The sequence below is a fragment of the Euprymna scolopes genome, chromosome 13 (assembly GCF_053919585.1).
Source record: "Euprymna scolopes isolate OS-2025 chromosome 13, ASM5391958v1, whole genome shotgun sequence".
Taxonomy (NCBI): Eukaryota; Metazoa; Mollusca; class Cephalopoda; order Sepiida; family Sepiolidae; genus Euprymna; species Euprymna scolopes.
In genome coordinates this window covers 10,974,049-10,993,106 of record NC_136494.1, presented here as the reverse complement: position 1 = coordinate 10,993,106, position 19,058 = coordinate 10,974,049, and positions in this window count along the sequence as shown.

Here is a 19,058-nt window from a genome sequence, read left to right as displayed (position 1 = left end):
TGCACACATACATATGCATGTGCACAATCTGTATATGTGTGAGAATACATATGGATGTAGATGTTCAATACATAAATATATATATATTTATACTATGTATATCAACATAAAAAATGTATGTATATACATATAACACATATATATGTGTATATATATGTATTTATATATCTATATGTATGTATATATAAATTGCATTGAAATTCCAATCTGCATTAATTTCTGTTTTTAACTGTGATTTTTGTAAGTATATACATATATATGTGTGTATGTGTGTGTGTGTGTGTGTGTGTGTGTGTGTGTGTGTGTGTGTGTGTGTGTAGATAACATTTACATCAATATATGGCAATATATATATAAAAAAAAACGGAGAAGATTTATTTAAATTTTTGTTCAAAGGGAAATAATTTTTTTAATCTTTAATTTAAAAATTGTATTTTTAATATTTTTCGCTCAAGGTAAACAATTATGGTAACTGATTATATAGCGAATTCATAAACTTCAACTAAATAAAATTAAAAGTTTCGAATTTAAAAATACTAATATTGTAATTTCTGTAATAATAAATTTCATTACGACAGTAATAAGAAATTTACTATGTATAGTTTTAAATTCAGATTAGTATATAATTACATACAACCGGAAATTGAAAACAAGGTTTTCTTTTATTTTAAGTTCCGTATATGTAAACACGTGTCATAGATTATAATAATTGATGTTATTTGGGTAAATATGTATATATATAATTAATTTTCTACTTAATAAATATAACATTTCTGGCAGAATATACCTAAATAAATGGAATTTTTTAATACGTGGGTTTTAGTGACTTTGTTTTTCTAAATTCAAAATGGCGTAATGTAAGAAAACTATAAGCTATTTGTAATTTTTCTTCCAATTTTCGGATTTTTATCATGTTCAAACGTATTTTATTTCCTTTTGGTGGATTGATTTTTGCTGTTTCTTCGGGCGACTTAAGGGCAAAATAGATTCACTTATTGACATAATAATTAGGTAATTGATTTTGTACAACGAAACCGATAGTGTCAAGAATTGTGAATGTCAACTGAATTAAAAGAATACATTTCAAGATGGTCAGAATCATGGAATTTGGAATATAGATTTTTGGCATTCATTTATTTATTACATATATATATGTATATATATATACATACATATATATATATATATATACATATATATATATACATATATATAAGTAGAAAAAGTCGAGATATTTTAGAATTATATTTACAGCATAGTATTCAACACAATGAATAGGAAATAAATGTGAAAGGTTCATTATTCCACGGAGTTTGCAAGACAGTCTATTCTCAGAGGAAACGTTGTTAGCAAAAGTGTGCATAGAAAAATATATAATTAATTTCGGGAGATTTTTTAAAAACAGCAAGAAAAATTTTTTGGAAAAAAAAAATGTTTATATGAAAAATAAAAATAATACTGAAAAAGTATCTAATAATTTTGGTTATAAGTATCTAGTAAAAAGTTCGTAAAAGGTGTAGCGGGGGGGGGGTAAATCATTTGGAATTTCTTAATAAATATCCGAGGTTGAGAGAGCGGTGGAAAGGTCATGTAGACGAATCTTGTATTGTATAAAGGGAGTAAAATCATATTTCTTGGAGTTCCCCGGATTGTTTTGCTAGTGTTGTTTTCATTATGTTTTTTGTACCTACTTTTATAGTCATATTGTTTTGCTAGTGTTGTTTTCATTACATTGTCATATTACCTGGTTTTGAAATCTAATGAGGTCATACTTCCATAATATTTCTTGTTTTATTTTCGGGTTCCTTTTGCAAATATAATGGCCTGGTAAACTATGCATTTAGTTAGACATTTTTTTAGAAGTGAGCAGAGTGTTCGGGTCTACAGTTGTATTTATTTTTTATTATTGTTAGTATTTTTATGTTTATTTCTGTTGGTCTCGTTGTTTAGGTTGGATTTATTATTATTATTATTATTATTATTATTATTATTATTATGTTTGTTGTTGTTGTTGTTGTTTTTATTACTGCTAGTTATATTTTTGTCTTTTGTGTTAGTTTAATATTGTCAAATTCAATTTTTTTATTAATTCTATTATATATATATATGTATATATATATATATATATATATATATATATATATATATATATATATATATATATTCAACTCTAATGCAAAAATAGCGAACAACTGTGTGCACAGGTTAAACTTTATTCTAGGAAAACGACACAAAATAAATTTGGAAATTGACAATAACAATAGATAATAAATAAATAAAAAACATATATATCCATCCATAAATTAGTATATATATATATACACACACACATATATATATATATATATATATATATATATATATATATATATATTACGTTGCAACATTAAAAAGATATTAAAAACACAATATTCTTCCACACTACAATTTTCCAGTTCCTTCAACGGTTTTCATTTCGATACGTTTTTGTGACTAAGAGCGGATGTCCGCTTGAAATATAAGAAATAACAATACAACTATTAAATACAAAATAATACCATCGTTTTTGATGTTTCGAAAACGCTCATAACCTTTAAATCAATATATATATATATACATATATATATATATATATATATAACTTGCTGATTAACTTACTCGGTGAAAACCAATTGCCACAGAACAAGCAGACAACAACCCTCAGGTTTGATATAAGAGTTTCCTTCTCTTAGTGGTATAACCGCGCTTCCAGACACCAACCTGGCAATTACCTTGTACCGGCGCAATATATATATATATATATATATATATATATATATATATATATATATATATATGTATAAGTATACATACACACATGCTGCTAGTTGGCCGTTGACCCCAAGAAGGGGTTCATTCGCCCGTTGAAATGTCTTGTTTTTAATCCTTCAGGGAGACTAGCCGCCCTCCTCACCAAACAAGTCTGGTGGGGGAACCAGTTTAGTCGCCGGTGACCCGACCATGTGGCAGGTAGTACTGGGTTACATGGTACCAGTAGCATATGACGTGACCTTACATAATTTACATAACTTACATAATATCCGAAATAAAGATGAAGACACAAACTACACCTAGGTCAGCTTACTGGAACAAAAGATATATACCCTTCCCTTAAACCCACTCAAAGCAGGGGTGATCTGGAGGTCAAATGTGCCTTTGTCTTGTAAGTTCCCGGCCATTGGCTGATTAGGATGGGTATGGTGGCAACTAGGAAGCTGATTGGTGTACTAGAAAACACATAACATATGTGTATATATAACCGCGCGATACCCACAAATTTTCGCATAAGCCTTACGAATTCTCTCGGAAATACAACCGAAATATTCTGTGTAGCTTAATTGCCATATATATTTTCAGAATTTACTGTATAAATATATGTATATATATATATATATATATATATATTGCTTAATATATATCCTATTATTTACTATATATTTACTACCATTTCCTAATATATATATATATATATATATATATATGTATATATCTAGTAATAGATATATACATATATATATATATTAGTGCACTATATACATACCTGTATATATATATATATATATATATATATATATATATATATATATATATATATATACATCCTGTGTATATAGAAAATATATTAGAATATATCATTGCATTTTTGCCGACCGCTCGGCATTGTCTTGTTGTAGAATACGCTTTAATACGATATTTTTATTACGGCAGATTTCGTATTTATTATTATATTATATTGGGACCAATATATTGATAATATTAAATAAATTCAAAAGTAAATAATAAACATTACTCGTGCGCAACCACAAAGAATCCAAATCAAAATGTATATATATATATATATATATATATATATATATATATATATATATATATATATATATATATATATATATATATATATAAACTACTTCATTTAATCATATAAGCCAGACGAATCCCAGAGTGGATGAAACGCGGGATATTCTGTGTAGCTTAATTGTCATATATATTTTATAACTAACTATATATATTGTTTTTATAATATTATTATCGACTAACATGTGTTTCGTCGTCTACGACTTATCAGATGGCTGAATCTAGCGATATGCACATATACAAGCTTATATATAATTATATATATATATATATATATTTATATATATATATAGATGTACATAAATAAAGTTTATATATATATAAATATATATAAAGTTTGTTTATATACATCTTTGTAAGTATATGTTTGTGCTTACATCAATATATATATATATATAAATATATGTATATATATACATATATATATATGTATGTGTGTGTGTTCGTAAACATACGTAAAAGAGCTATTCATAGATTCATATAGACACACACATAATAAACCTACCCCATATATATATATACATATATATATATATATATATATATATATATATATATATATATATATATATATATATATATATATATCGATAATGTAACTGATGTGTGTTGGCTTTCAAATAAGTGAGTAATTATTGATTCGTCTCTCTTCTGGGAATAAAAATATTTATATGCTTAATAAAAAAAAATATTTCATAAATATTGATCAGATTACTGGGAGATTTATGGTAAACATAGTTTGAAAGCCGACAAACATGATTCTAAAAGGAAACACTCAAACATCCACATTTACCGGCACACGTCATTTATTGTTTTAAACTATCACAACAATCGCATTCATTATTAAAGACAATGGCATAATGGCCGTATAGAAATTCCACGGTGTTCAGATACCAGGGGAAAAATGTGCATGTCTGGTTCATTATAACATGCATTATACATTATATAGCTTGTATTTTCATTATTTGTCATAATTACTAAATTCTCTACCTCGTGGTGTCCATTGCTTCTGTTGTTCTTGTATTGATTAATGAGGAATTTCCGTCTTGAAATTAAAGCTACTTCTATTCATGTATATATATATATATATATATATATATATATGTGTGTGTAGATATGTATATATATAATATGTATATTTTTGCAGCAAGATATTATTCAAGCACGTCTAATTGAACACGACAGTTATTCATTTTTCCGATTTTACTGGACATCTTTTCCATTCGCCGAGCGGTCTTTTTTTTTAGCTGGCATATTGCATAAAATTGCGCCCAAAAGTTGTGGTTCAGCCATATTCTACTCAAGCGTTTTTTTTATCAGAGCATCCGATTATGATCAGGAGCGATTGTTGTTGTTATCGATTTCTCTGTCTTTTTCTTTGATTGTGTATTTATACTTTTTTTATTATTGATTATAAAGGTGGGTGCAGGATGGTGAGGAGCGAATTATTTTTATTTTTAATTTCGATTTTCTTTTTTATAGCTTATTTAGTTAATTTCTTGTTATATATTTTTAATTAAAATGCATTATTTATTAATTCATTTATTGCAGACTTTTATCTTCATCTTTATTAGTCGTTGCTTGGTCAGGAATTCGAGAGGAATAGTTAGCCGAAACGTCGTGAAACAACAATTAATAAAGATGAGCATAATAGTCCACAACAATGACATTACTTTCTTGTTAGTTATAGAAAGAAAGTGCTCGAGAAAGAATATGGCTGAACACTTTTAGGCCCCATTTTATACAACAAGCCAACTGAAATAAAAAAGATCTGTCGACGAATGGAAAAGATATCCCAAAAAATCGGAATATATATATATATATATATATATATATATATATATATATATAATTACATATATATATAAATGCACACACACAGACACAGACAAACACAGACACACACATGCATATATATATATATATATATATATATATATATATATATATATATATATATATATATATATATATATGTTGATTCTTGTTGATTTTTTAAACGAAAATACGTTTAAGTAGCGGCTCTACTTTGAAGACCTTTTTACTTAGAAAATTGCCCATATTTTATTTGGACGTAAACAAAAACTTTTTGAATTAATTTTAATTACATGCATGTTTCAAGGTCCTGCCTTTCCTCGGTATTGCTTGCTTGCCTCTTACTAGGAATCGAATCCCTGACCATACCTATTACAATCCGGGGGATTATCCGTTACGCTAGGAAGGGTTAGCTAATTTTGCTGTTTATTTTTATCGCTTATAAATTCATGCAGATTTCCTGTGGATTTTTTTAAATGACAATGCAGTAAAGTAGCGTCTTCACCTTGAATTTTTTTAAGGACAATCGTCCACATTTTATTTGGACGAAAACAAATATTATTTTATTGATATTTTTATTGTTTTTAAAAACTAAAATCAACCGACATGCATTTTCGAGGTCTTACCTTTTTTCAGCGTAGCTTGACTGTCTCTCTCCATATACTTATATGTTTCATATATGTATATTTGTGTGTGTATATGTGTATTGGGGTAGAGAGGGCTCCCGTAAGCCGTGGTGAAGGCAACCTTTCTAAGAGAAGGAAATCTCTGATTTAAAAAAGCATAAAGCGGAAGACCAGTACCCGCATTAAGCTGGTCTGCAGTTTAATTTGTTGCTGGCTATCTTGCTCTTGCTTGTTGCTGGATCTCAACATTTGAACCGAGAGAGAGACTTAACTGTCGTACAAAGCTAAGACTCTGTAACATCATATTTGTATAGATACTCCCTCAGACATTTGGGATCATTGATTTTAAATGTCTGAGGGAGTGGCACTCGTCTGACACGACGTTGCAATCATCATATATATATATATATATATATATATATATATATATACTAGCAAGTATAGCATAATCACGTTTTCGTTAAATAATCGAAGTTAAGCAACGTTGATCTTGGTCAGTATCATATGAGTGATCAATGTGGGAATTCCAGCCTCTGTATCAAGGAGGACTAACATCTTCCTGCAAGTGTTGACACAATCTAACGTCATCATCTCCCCTTACAATGATATACATGGGACCGGGGATCGCTTGTGAATTTTCTAATCCCATGGAGCTTCCTACTTTGCAGGATGCTGGTAAAATCCGTATAAATTAGTGCCATTTCCATGTTGTGCATATATACTAGAGGACCGCCCGGCGTTACCCGGTCTTAAAATACGCTTAAATATTATATTTGAATACCTGAAAAAAAAACGAGAAATGTGCATGTTGTTTTCTAAACACTTACCTTTGTAAGCAAACACACACACAAATACTCGGGCTGAAGTAGAAACAAAAACCTAAAGAGAGTAGGCAAACTACGATAATCTTGACGCGATCTTTAACAAACCTACTTAGTTTTTACCGCATGAATCTCTCATGAGACTAATATATATATATATATATATATATATATATATATGTGTGTGTGTGTGTGTGTGTGTGTGTGCGTGCGTGTGTATAGTCATTCACATGTATCAGTGCAGTTAAATAGGCAAGTACCTCAAGTTAAGATCGAAACCAGACCTTCCAAACGACAATCAAAGCTTCTAACTTTTTATATATCTCTCTATATCTCTAAAAAAAAAAATAACCTTGTGCGTGTGCGCAAAATCCAAGTACCTTGTCTGTGTTGCCAAAACCTGGTGAGATGACAACACATACGGAAAGTAGTAGTTATTAACGAAGATGGTTAACCGCGTGAATAGTTGGCCCGGAACCCCCTGAAGATTAGGATAAGAGTCCGCAATTAAATAAATAAATATGAAATGAAGTGTTTTTCAACATAACGCAATCCGAAAACTGAGGAATATTTTACGGAAACACGCTTCATGTCAGATTTAAAAATAGAAACTAGTAAAAATGTTAACGTGATAAAATGAGTGAAGTTTGTTAATTTGCGAAACTTTTTAAAAATGTTATTATAAACAAGGATTGAATCATGGTTTAATTGTGCTTTAAACAGAAACATCCATTTCGAACGCACCTCTGCTTTTTATACGCCGGGCTTTTCCGCTTGATAAGAAAACTTCTTAAATGTATTTGTGATGTAAGGCTGTATAAGGGTGTTAAAATTGCTCAAAATCGGGTTGTTCTTTCTTTAATCGGATTTTTTTTTTTAATCATCGATTTTCGATAATTATCAACAGAATTGCAATACAAAACATATCTAAGACGATTTCCGGATACATATGATTAATTTGTGTCAAATTAAAAAAAATGGCCGAGCTTTTTTGTAATTCGTAGAGAACGAACTCATACGTATGTACATAGGGAGAGAGCGAGCGAGCGAGAGAGAGAGAGAGAGCGTTAGTGAGAGAGAGAGAGGAGATAAAATGTATTTTATATATAAGTAAAGATAATTTATACATCTTATGGCGATATAATTATTAGTGTTATGGTTTTGTTTACTCTCTCTCTCTCTCTCTCTCATCATCTCTCTCTCATCATTTCTCTCTCTCTCATCATTTATCTCTCTCATTCTTTCTCTCCCTGTCTTTAACTCTCTATCTATTCATCTCTAGCTATCGCTATACCCGATACTCTTTTTTTATGACTCCCTTCAAATTGCCTAGAGTTAATGATGATAGAAAATCTATCATGCGTTTATATATACATACGGGTTCCACAAGAGATAAATGTGTTTTCTCTTTATAAATACCGACGCAGTTCATTATCAATCCCACAGGAACACCCAGCGGCACTATTAGTAAAATGTTTTAGAAATAGAAAAGGACAATGAGCTCAAAATATAAGTGAGGATAAAATGGCGATTGAAAAAAGGTTTAACTTCCTTTGTGATTCTTGACATGTTCCCTCGTAAGAATGCCCTGGAATACGAAAGCGGGGGTTCCGAAATAGGCTGCCTTTGTGATGGTTATATTTAAGATCATTGAATAACTTTTGCACGCATAGAAAACATAAACTACGCTTTTAGCAACGTGTAATATATATATATATATATATATATATATATATATATATAAGGTTCATTACACAAGCGCATTGTTAAGTTTTCAACAGAAAATATACATGGGTAAATCGAATGAACAATACATTGAATGGAACTTGGGAGAACGGAAATTCTACAGCGAAAATTACATTTAATTTTATTGAAAAAAAGCTAAATGAATGGAAACACTTAATGCTATTAAAACTAAGTTTCTTTTAACAACAAGGCCGATAGCCATTAGTCACGTGCTCTCGGGTAAGGAATGAATGCGGGAATGTATGATTGACATGAAATTCTTAAGGATAAACTAAAATGACCGACAAATGGGCTGAAATGACTTAAATAAATAAAAAGTAAATGATTTAGAATGACTTTAATGAACTTAAGGATTAATTGAATGACCTTAAGAATGACTTGAATGCTTAAAAAATAACTGGAATCTTTCAAAAACTACTTGAATGATCTGGAGAATGACTTAAATGGCTTTGAGACTGACTGGTTGTGAAGTGGGTGATCATTATACATCAAATTAATACAGAAAAGTAATCTCCCCCACTTTATATTACAAAGTTACAAACATAAGTACGGCATGTAGTATGAACAGATGGTATTTATTTGCTCCCCCACCGAGCAAATTAGGCACAAGGCCGATTTTTAATGTGAGGAGTGAAGGGAGGGGGAAGGGAAAAAGGGGACCAGCTCCCGAGAGGTGGGAAATGGGAGCTGGTTAATGGTCAGGCATGTGGGGTTGCCCCCACATCTGGCCTTTGCTAGTCATAGCTAGTCATAGCTTGCAGCATCTGCCGGAACAGATACTACACTTTGATCCTGGCCCGAAGACCAACATGTAGTATGAACAGATACTACACTTTGATCCTGGTCAAAAGGACAAAAAGATGTATTTATTTGCTCCCTCACCGAGCAAATTAGGCACAAGGCCGATTTTTAATGTGAGGAGAGAAGGGGAAATGGGGACCAACTCCCCGGGGAGTACGGGAGCTTGATAGTGACAATTGGTGTGAAAGGGTTGCCCCTACATTTACCAAGGTCTTGTATGTGTGATTGCCCCCACATATGGTCTTTGCTTTCAGTATGTGTCGGAACAGATACTACACTTTAATATTGGCTAAAAGGCAAAAAAAAGCTAAGAACAGTATCTATTAACAACAGACCTTTGATCTTAACCAAAAAGGCGAAGCACAAAAGTGTTACGGGCAGACCAACCAACCGACCGACCGACCGACAGAGTGACTTATAGAGTTGCTTGCACGCCACTAACAATTATGAGAAAAATTCACAGCAAACGGTACATTACACGACTACTTCTTTACATGTAGAAATATAATCAACTAGCAGTATTACCCGACCTAGCTCGGGAGTTGCTTTGATGCATTTTATATGCTTATTTTGATCTGTATCTTTGGTAATTTCAATATTTTCTTCTTTTTTTCCTGTTTTTTTTTTTTTGTAACCCTAGCATAATTTTAGATATGGTAGTTTATATTGACGCCTTACTGATCAACGTAGCCCCGACACAGTAGATGCTACTTGTCAACACAATCCAATTTCTCTGATTTGTCCTCTTAACAGCTATTTTCCCAGCTCAAAACTACTTTGGCGAGGTTTTGTGGGCTATGATTTCTGGAACCGTATGCAAAAGAAACCATAGAATCAACATCGACTATCTATTCGTTGTAAGAATTTATGTGGCTGTCGCTGTGTAGTTGTGGTCGTCAACTGTGTCGAAAAATTCCTCATCTGATGTTGCCGGTCATACTACTTGTGCTTGGTTGTTGGGGCCTACGTTGCCGGGCATACTACTTGTGTTTGGTTGTTGGGGCCTACGTGAAACCGACATATAAGAAACTCCTGAATCACATTTTCACTAAATAAGTGTGTAAACCGTTTTTCAATTTCTTCAGGATCAGTTGTTTGTCAATGATAAAGTTTAATAAAAGTACTGTAATATTCCAGTTTTATATTGCAAAAACGAAAAAAAAAAGATATTTTAAAAAAATGCGCACACATGTATATTTTCCAATATTATAAATAAAAATATCTCAAGTTACCGAAAAAAAAAGGCATAAGGAAATTTACGTGCCGAGTTTGAACCTACAGACCGCATCATCAAAAAAATCACGTAAATTTTCTAGTCTTATTAAATTCTTTGCAATTAATTACAAAATTTAAGATTGGATTAACGTATATGTGTATTAATATATATATATATATATATATATATATATATATATATATATATATCTTTTTTGCAATATAAAACTGGAATGTTACAGTAATATAGGGTGGCTAGTCTCCTTGAAGGATTAAAAACAATACCTTCCAAAGGGCGAATGAACTCTTTTTCTGGGTCAACGGCCAATTAGCACCGTGTATATTTGTGTGTGTTTGTGTGTGTGTTGGGGTGGAGAGGGTTCCCGTAAGCCGTGGTGAAGGCAACCTTTCTAGGAGAAGCAAATCTCTGATTTAAAAAACCATAAAGCGGAAGACCATTACCCGCATTAAGCTGGTGTGCAGTTTAATTTGTTGCTGGCTATCTTGCTCTTGCTTGTTGCTGGATCTCAACATTTTGAACTGAGAGAGAGAGACTTAGCTGTAGTACAAAGCTAAGACTCTGTAACATCATACTTGTATAGATACTCCATCAGGCATTTGGGCTCATGGATTTTAAATGCCTGAGGGAGTGGAACTCGTCTGAAAAGACGTTGCAATCATATATATATATATATATATATATATATATAAAGAGAGAGAGAGAAAGAGAAAAAGAGAGAGAGAGAGAGAGTGTGTGTGTGTGTGTGTGTGTGTGTGTGTGTGTGTGTGTGTGTGTGTGTGTGTGTGTGTGTGGCGGGGAACGGGTTCAAATCTTCAGACCGGCTGTAATCCTCCCTGCACTAATGATTCCCAGAATGCATGAAGCATTAGTGTTTGTAGGTATTAAAAGCTACTTTTAATATTAATTATGTCTGCTCTTTTAAAAACTGAAGTTTACGTTGACATGAAATAGGTTGGTCACTTGAGCCATCGCATGAAGATCGTGATGTAAAAATTGCATGATCGCTCCCGATCTTCTTGAATGATATTTAATGCTACGACGATTAAGGTTTTATGACATTTACTCTTCATTTTAATAATAATTCCAATATATTCTCGTTGCCCTAACGTTAACCGAGCCCAATGCATGCCAATATTTTATGCTACTTAGACTAAGTTTTTCTTCTTTTTAACGATTATAAGAAACCCTCACGGAAACGAAACTGTTACACCACTAATTGTTTATATATATATATATATATATATATATATATACTAGCATTTCAGCCCGGCGTTGCCCGGATGTTTGGATGTGTATGCTGAGCAAAAAAAATAAATGTTGTAGTAGGAAGGTAGGCTCGAACCCGTGCGTAAAGGAGGAAAAGAACGGGGTAAAACCTAACGTTTATGCTGTGACGACCATCGCCAAACCGGAAGCGACATTTGTTTTTAAATTAAGGCTAGACAATCTAAAGGAGAGGATAACTTTCAAAAATATCGGCGAAAAAAGTGACCCCCTGTAGAAAAGTGCCTAGTTGAAAGGGAAGATATTAATGTTTTTACACACTATTTCGATATTTGCCGTATGAAAGGTCGAACTTTTAAACGAGACTGATTCTCGTAAAATGCGCCGCCTCTATTGAAAGTTTAAGGCAGACATGCAAACTGACATACATACATACATTTATATATTGGTAACTAAATATTTTCGACCCAAACTGATGAAAAAGCTTGCCCTATCTCTGAATACCCTTTATGTAAAATTCCAAAAATTTTTGGAAGAAACCGAAGGGGTCATTTTTTTTTTAATTTGACCCCTATTATGTTCCCTTAACATTTATTGTCTTGAGTTCTAATCAAGTTATTAAGTCAGATCCATGTCCAAGGAACCTATATCTAAAATTTCAAGTGCGTAGACCCCAAATTGTCTGAGGAATTTTGTAGAGTTCTCACGGGTCAAATCGTTGAACTTTGACACCTTAACAGCTAAATTTCAAAAAACTCAGTACCCTTTATATCAAATTGCGCATGTTAATATTTCAGTGCGCAGGTCATGCGCGTATGCGCAACTGGATGTTGTAAACTGGAAAGTAGGTTACATACATCGTTACAAGGTCATTTGAGTTTTATAATTATATATATATATGTATGTATATATATATATATATATATATATATATATATAAATCTCCGAAACAGTGTTTCATGGTAAACAACTGATGATCTCTTGAAAAATAAATTATTGGTATTATAGTAAATAAAGTAAAAAGATATTATAGTAAATTGATATTATAGTAAATAAAGTAAAAAGAGAGTGAGTTGATGCAGTGATTGCAGGCGATTAAATGACTTACTGACTAGATGGTTTTCTAACGAATGATAAAAAACATTTTAGTATAGTTTTAAAGGTTAAAAACTTCAAAAACTATATATATATATATATATATATATATATATATATATATATATACAGGTCCGCACTTGTAATTTTTTCAAAAACTGCAAATTTAAGTCAACATTAATGTAACTGCTTAAATGCACGATATCTCATTTTAGTGTTTTTTTTTATTCTTCTATAATTTTACGTGTCTATTTGTGACTTTTAATTGAAATATTCTAGTGTTCTCGTACATTCCAAATAATAACTTCAAATTGAGAATGCAAAAAGAAAGTCCGCAAAATGGAAACTAAATATTTAAATGAAAGTTTAGGATATTAATGCAACTCAAATAAAACGAGAACACAATGAACTTGTAAATATTTAGTGACATGGCCCTTCTGCAATTTGACAGCTAGCAATCTTTTGGGAATTTCTTGAATTAAACTGCAATACTCCAGGGAAAGGGCATCCCCCTTGTCTGTAATTTTTTTTCCAAAATTCTTTCAAATTTTAAATTTATCATTGCGTAGCTTTTGCTTGATGTAATGCCGTACATTTTTCATAGGATTGATGTTTGAGATTGTGCAGGCCAATCCAGACACAGAATATCATGCTCTTCCAGGAACCGCTTGACATTCCCAGCTGTGTGAATGGGAGAATTATCCTGTATGAAGGTGGGATTATCATCAAAATTCCAACCAAAGTAGGGTTGAAAATGCTCAGTCAACATATTAATGTACTTGGTTGAATTAATTTGACCTTGCAAGCGAAATATAGGCCCTAGACCATGTGTATTAATAATGTCCCACACCAAAACTGACCCTCCACCATCTAGCAGCGTTGAAACGGAGCACCTAGGATAAAATTCTGACGAACGCACTGCCTACCATCACTGTCTAGCCAATTGAACTTGCTTTCGTCGCTAAAAAGCACTTTTGACCTATATTAAGAGTCATAATCTTCATTGGATCTGACAAAGTCCAGACGGCGCTCGCTGTTCTTTACAGAAATCGTTGGCTAGCGTCTTGCAATATATCTTCGCAAATTAAATTCCTTTAATCTGTTATTGACAGTAGAAAGAGAGCACTTTTTTACAAGATTGCACTGTTGTTGGATTTGGGGAGCTATTTAAAATCTGTCTCTTAGGCTGGGGATCTTGATAGCATTGTCTTCCCTGTTAGAAGTAATTCTACTACGACCAGATTTAGGAGCATCACGAACACTGCCGGTGTTTTGGTGCTTTTGTACAGTCTTTCGTGCCGTTTTTTCATCACATTTCAATCTGCGGCCCGCTTTTCGATTGGATAAAGGTGGAGATAACTGAGCTTCTGAAGATCACTCAGCGAAAGTCGTGGCATATGGACTAAATGTTACGTTTTCTAACCTGAAACAACATCAATTACGATTAGAGATGCTTTGTTGCCGGTTGGTGGATATTTTAAACTGATTTAGGGGCGATAATTTAAGCTGGGTTTAAGCGAAGTTATTGTTGCGGGCTTTCTTTTTGCCTCATCAATTTGAAGTTATGTTTTTTTTTTTAAATTAACGTGAACACTGGAGTATTTCAACTAAAAGTCAAATTTGCACAGGTAAAATTATAGAGGAATAAAAGGCGAATCAAATGATGTATATGTTGTTTAAACAGTTACATTAAATTTGACTTTCAGATGCGTTACTGATTTCTTCTAATGCAAGCGTGATTGCCTGAAGAGGTCTTTAGTTACTTAATACTAGAAGGCCGAAACATGTTCATTACTGTGTAGCGAGAGAGAACTAAATAACACTCCCTTCAGATATTTACAACACACACGCGTTCTAGTGGAAAAAATGTTTAATTCTTTTTCGGTGTAGATTAAACTAAACTTAAATTCCATAAACAAGGTCCCCCCCCAAAAAAAACAACTCCTCTTGGCACATTCACATGGAAGAGATTGACTTCACACAACAGAAATATTTGTCATGCAATTTTCATTAAGTAAATAAAGTTTGCCCACTTAGTTTATTATTTTTAATTTTCTGGTGTTTTTTTTTGTTTTTTTTTATTTTTTATTTTTTTATTTTTTTATTTTTATTTTTTTTGTTTTTGTTTTTGTTTTTTTTTGTTTTTTTTTTTCTGCTCGGACATTTTTTCTTATTCACACATTATTATTCTTCATCACCAGACAAAAAAAAGAAGATTTTCAATATGAAGTCATGAAACGGATATCCTTTACAACAAGGATGAAAATGAGATTTTAATATTTCTACTCGAAGAAGAGGACGCTTCAGTTGCAACCTTTCTGGATCGGATTTTTCTGCTGTTTGTTCATATTTTATGTTGCATAAATGTTGAGTTTATTCAACGGAATTCTTTATTTCTAAGATTTCTTTGTGCGTGTTTGGTTGTATAAAACATTCTACACAAAATAATGAATAATAGTGCCCAGATTATAATACACACTAAAAGGTAGAAACATTACATTAATCCGACTATTAAATTAAGTCTTATCCTTGAGTGGATTTTGGTATTGGTTTATTGCCATTCATTTATATATTAAATACTACATTATATGTTTTATCTCTATTTTTAGAACTATACAATCCCGTAGGTTCCATAAATATATATATATATATATATATATATATATATATATATATATATATATATATATATATATATATATATATACGGCATAATCATATTAACTAATGATTCTAATTAGATTACTCAAATTAAACAACATCATTACAATTGATACTCGGCCGTTACAGTGCAATCGCTATAACGAAAAAGATTTTACGTAACAATTAATTGGATTTTCACGCGACTCGACGTTGCCCGGGATTGTAAGAGAATAAAGGTCTGTTTTACACTGTAAATAATTGCATTGTCAAATGAATCGATGAAGTCGCCTATTTTTTAATCTAATCAATTGATTGCCTTTAAAATAATTGTGCCTTAAATAGAATCGTTAATTTCGAGCATGCCCTATTCTTATCAAAGTAGCTACTGCTGATTTTATACGGTGTGAGGCTCTAAGAAAGCAACTCCTGTCATGAACGTGCGCTAGCAGCAGATGTGCGTGATCGAATACCTAACAAAAGTGCATTGAGGATGATTGTTACTATGTCGAAAAGTAAATTTGAATGCGTAAAAGGTCTCTCGTAATAATGGTATGAATCGCTCTTCGTGACTATTCAACTATTTTTAGTTGAAAAAATACAAGGATTATCTTTTGGAATAACCTATTACACACACACACACACACACACACACACACACACACACACACACAACAATGCGCCCTATCTTGGATTGAGCATATCTGGAAGTGATATACAAACTGCCATGAGCGTATTAATCGACGCTCTTTGTGTAAACAAAACGAACGGAGGAATTTGGACGATGTCAAAACACCGTTAATTCAGTACCCATTCAGCATCAGCCGTATAGCGCAATGGTGAGAAACCTTGACTATCATTTGGCCGGACGGATTTCGATCCTGATGAGCTGCGAAACAGTACTGTATGTGGATGACTATATATATATATATATATATATATATATATATATATATATATATATATATATATATAGATATATATATATATATATATAGAGAGAGAGAGAGAGAGAGAGAGAGAAAGAATTTGTCTGTGACGTTGATCTCTATGGGCTCGAAAACGGCTGGGACAATTTTATGAATTTTTACACGAAGATATTTTCTTTGCCTGGCAGTGTTCTTAGATAGATTTTGTATCGTATGTCTTCCATAATTATCGATAATCGATATAATACAATGAAAGAAAAAGCAGGTGATTTTGACTGAAGTTAACATCTTATACTGCCTAACATCACAAGTGCATTTGAGATGTTTTATTACCGCACAAACAGAAATTTCCGTTATATCAAGTCGTAATACGCAAAAGAATAATTTTATAAAATCAACAATAGTTTCTCTGCAGTACAATGAAGAATACAGTGTATGTGTGGAGTAAGTCACCTCGGGAAGGCATATGAAGATTTCTCCCGGTGCACCGTGCTGGGTCACCAACTAGAAATCAATCGATTTGATTGAAATATGGGCGATTTTACCCATTTTGATTACAATAATATATGGGAGTGTTCAAAATTCGTTTATCAACTAATTAGACGTCGTTAGCCAATGATTTACGATTCTACCTGCTTTTTTTATTGTGGCCTCTTAAAGCAAATTTATATTTATTTGAAAATAATCCGTAAATAGCAGAAAAAAGTAATAGATGGATTAATTTGAATTGCCACCGCTGGAAAAACAAGTTGATATAATCTGGCAGCCATTGAGAGCTAACTGCCTTAATATGACATTATTTTGATGAAATAAATGTTGGTTATGTTTATAATGTTGATGCATACGTAAGGTAATGCGTTCTTTAGCGATGTAATTCTTTGTTTATATTTACAAGTAACTGGTCATGACATTTTGTGATATTTCCACCTTTTTGTGCGCTTTATCATCTGGCCATTGTTATTTATTATGCGTAGAATGTTCTTTTACAGCTAACATGGAAAAAGAAATCTTAGAAATAAAGGATTCCGTTGCTTCAACTCAACATTTACGCAACATAAAATATAAATAAGCAAACCGCAAGAAAATGCGATCCAAAAAATCCGAATAAGGTTGCAACTGTAGGGTTCTCTACTGCGAGTAAAAATATTCAAATCCCATTTTTGTCCTTATTATAACGGATATCCGTTTCATGACTTCATATTGAAAATCTTTTTTTCTGGTGATGAAGAATAATAATGCATGAATGAGAAAAACAAAATATGAAAGTGGAAAAGTTCTTTTACATTTTCTGAATTCCGCGTGTCTCTTTTATTTTGACATCTTCCACGTGGAGGCGGTTCTTCTTTTTATTCAATCAATTTATTAGCAAATCTAGAAATATGAAGTGCAGCAAGCCATGTAACGGAACAGTTAAAACTATTGCATCTATACACTGTGTGAATGCATCGGACGTGACTTAAAGTTAATTATCGTAGGCATCAGCACGACCTCCTTAACCGATGATGCTGACTTTATATATATATATATAAAGTCTGTAGAGTCCTAGAGTGGATGAAACGCAAAATATTCAGTGTAGCTTAATCGCCGTATATATTTTATAACTTACTAACTAGTTCTACCTACGTATTGAGCACTTTTCAAGTAAATACTTACGCATAAATTTATACTTTCGTATATTAATTTTTTGTGAGTAAATGACATATTATGTATATATATATATATATATATATATATATATATATATATATATATATATAATTTGGCTGAAAAATGCGAAGCTCGCGGTTTGTTTACAAACAATCGTTTGAGCACTTTACAAGTAGCGGACGGATGTTTATTTAAATAGACATTCGGCCACATTAGTTGCGGGCACCGCTTCCGTGGTGAAGGGGTAGAACTGCCGACTGTCATCACGACGGTTTTAGGTTCGATCCTCAGCTTCGAATAGGTGCTGATGAGTTGTGATACAACGAAACAGGACTGTATGTCGATGACTACAAATATATATATATATATATATACCCCTTTTTCGGTAGAACACTGTCGTAAGTAATCTCCCCCGCTACTTAATTGGCTGAAAAACGCGACGCTCGCCCTTTGTTTATAAACAAAGCGGTTAGAGCACTGTACAAGTGGTGGATGGATGTTTGTTTATATAGGCATTTGGCGAGATTATTTACGGGCGCCGCTCATGTGGGTCGATCGGTAGAACTGCTGACTGTCAACGCGATGCTTCTAGGTTCAATCCTAG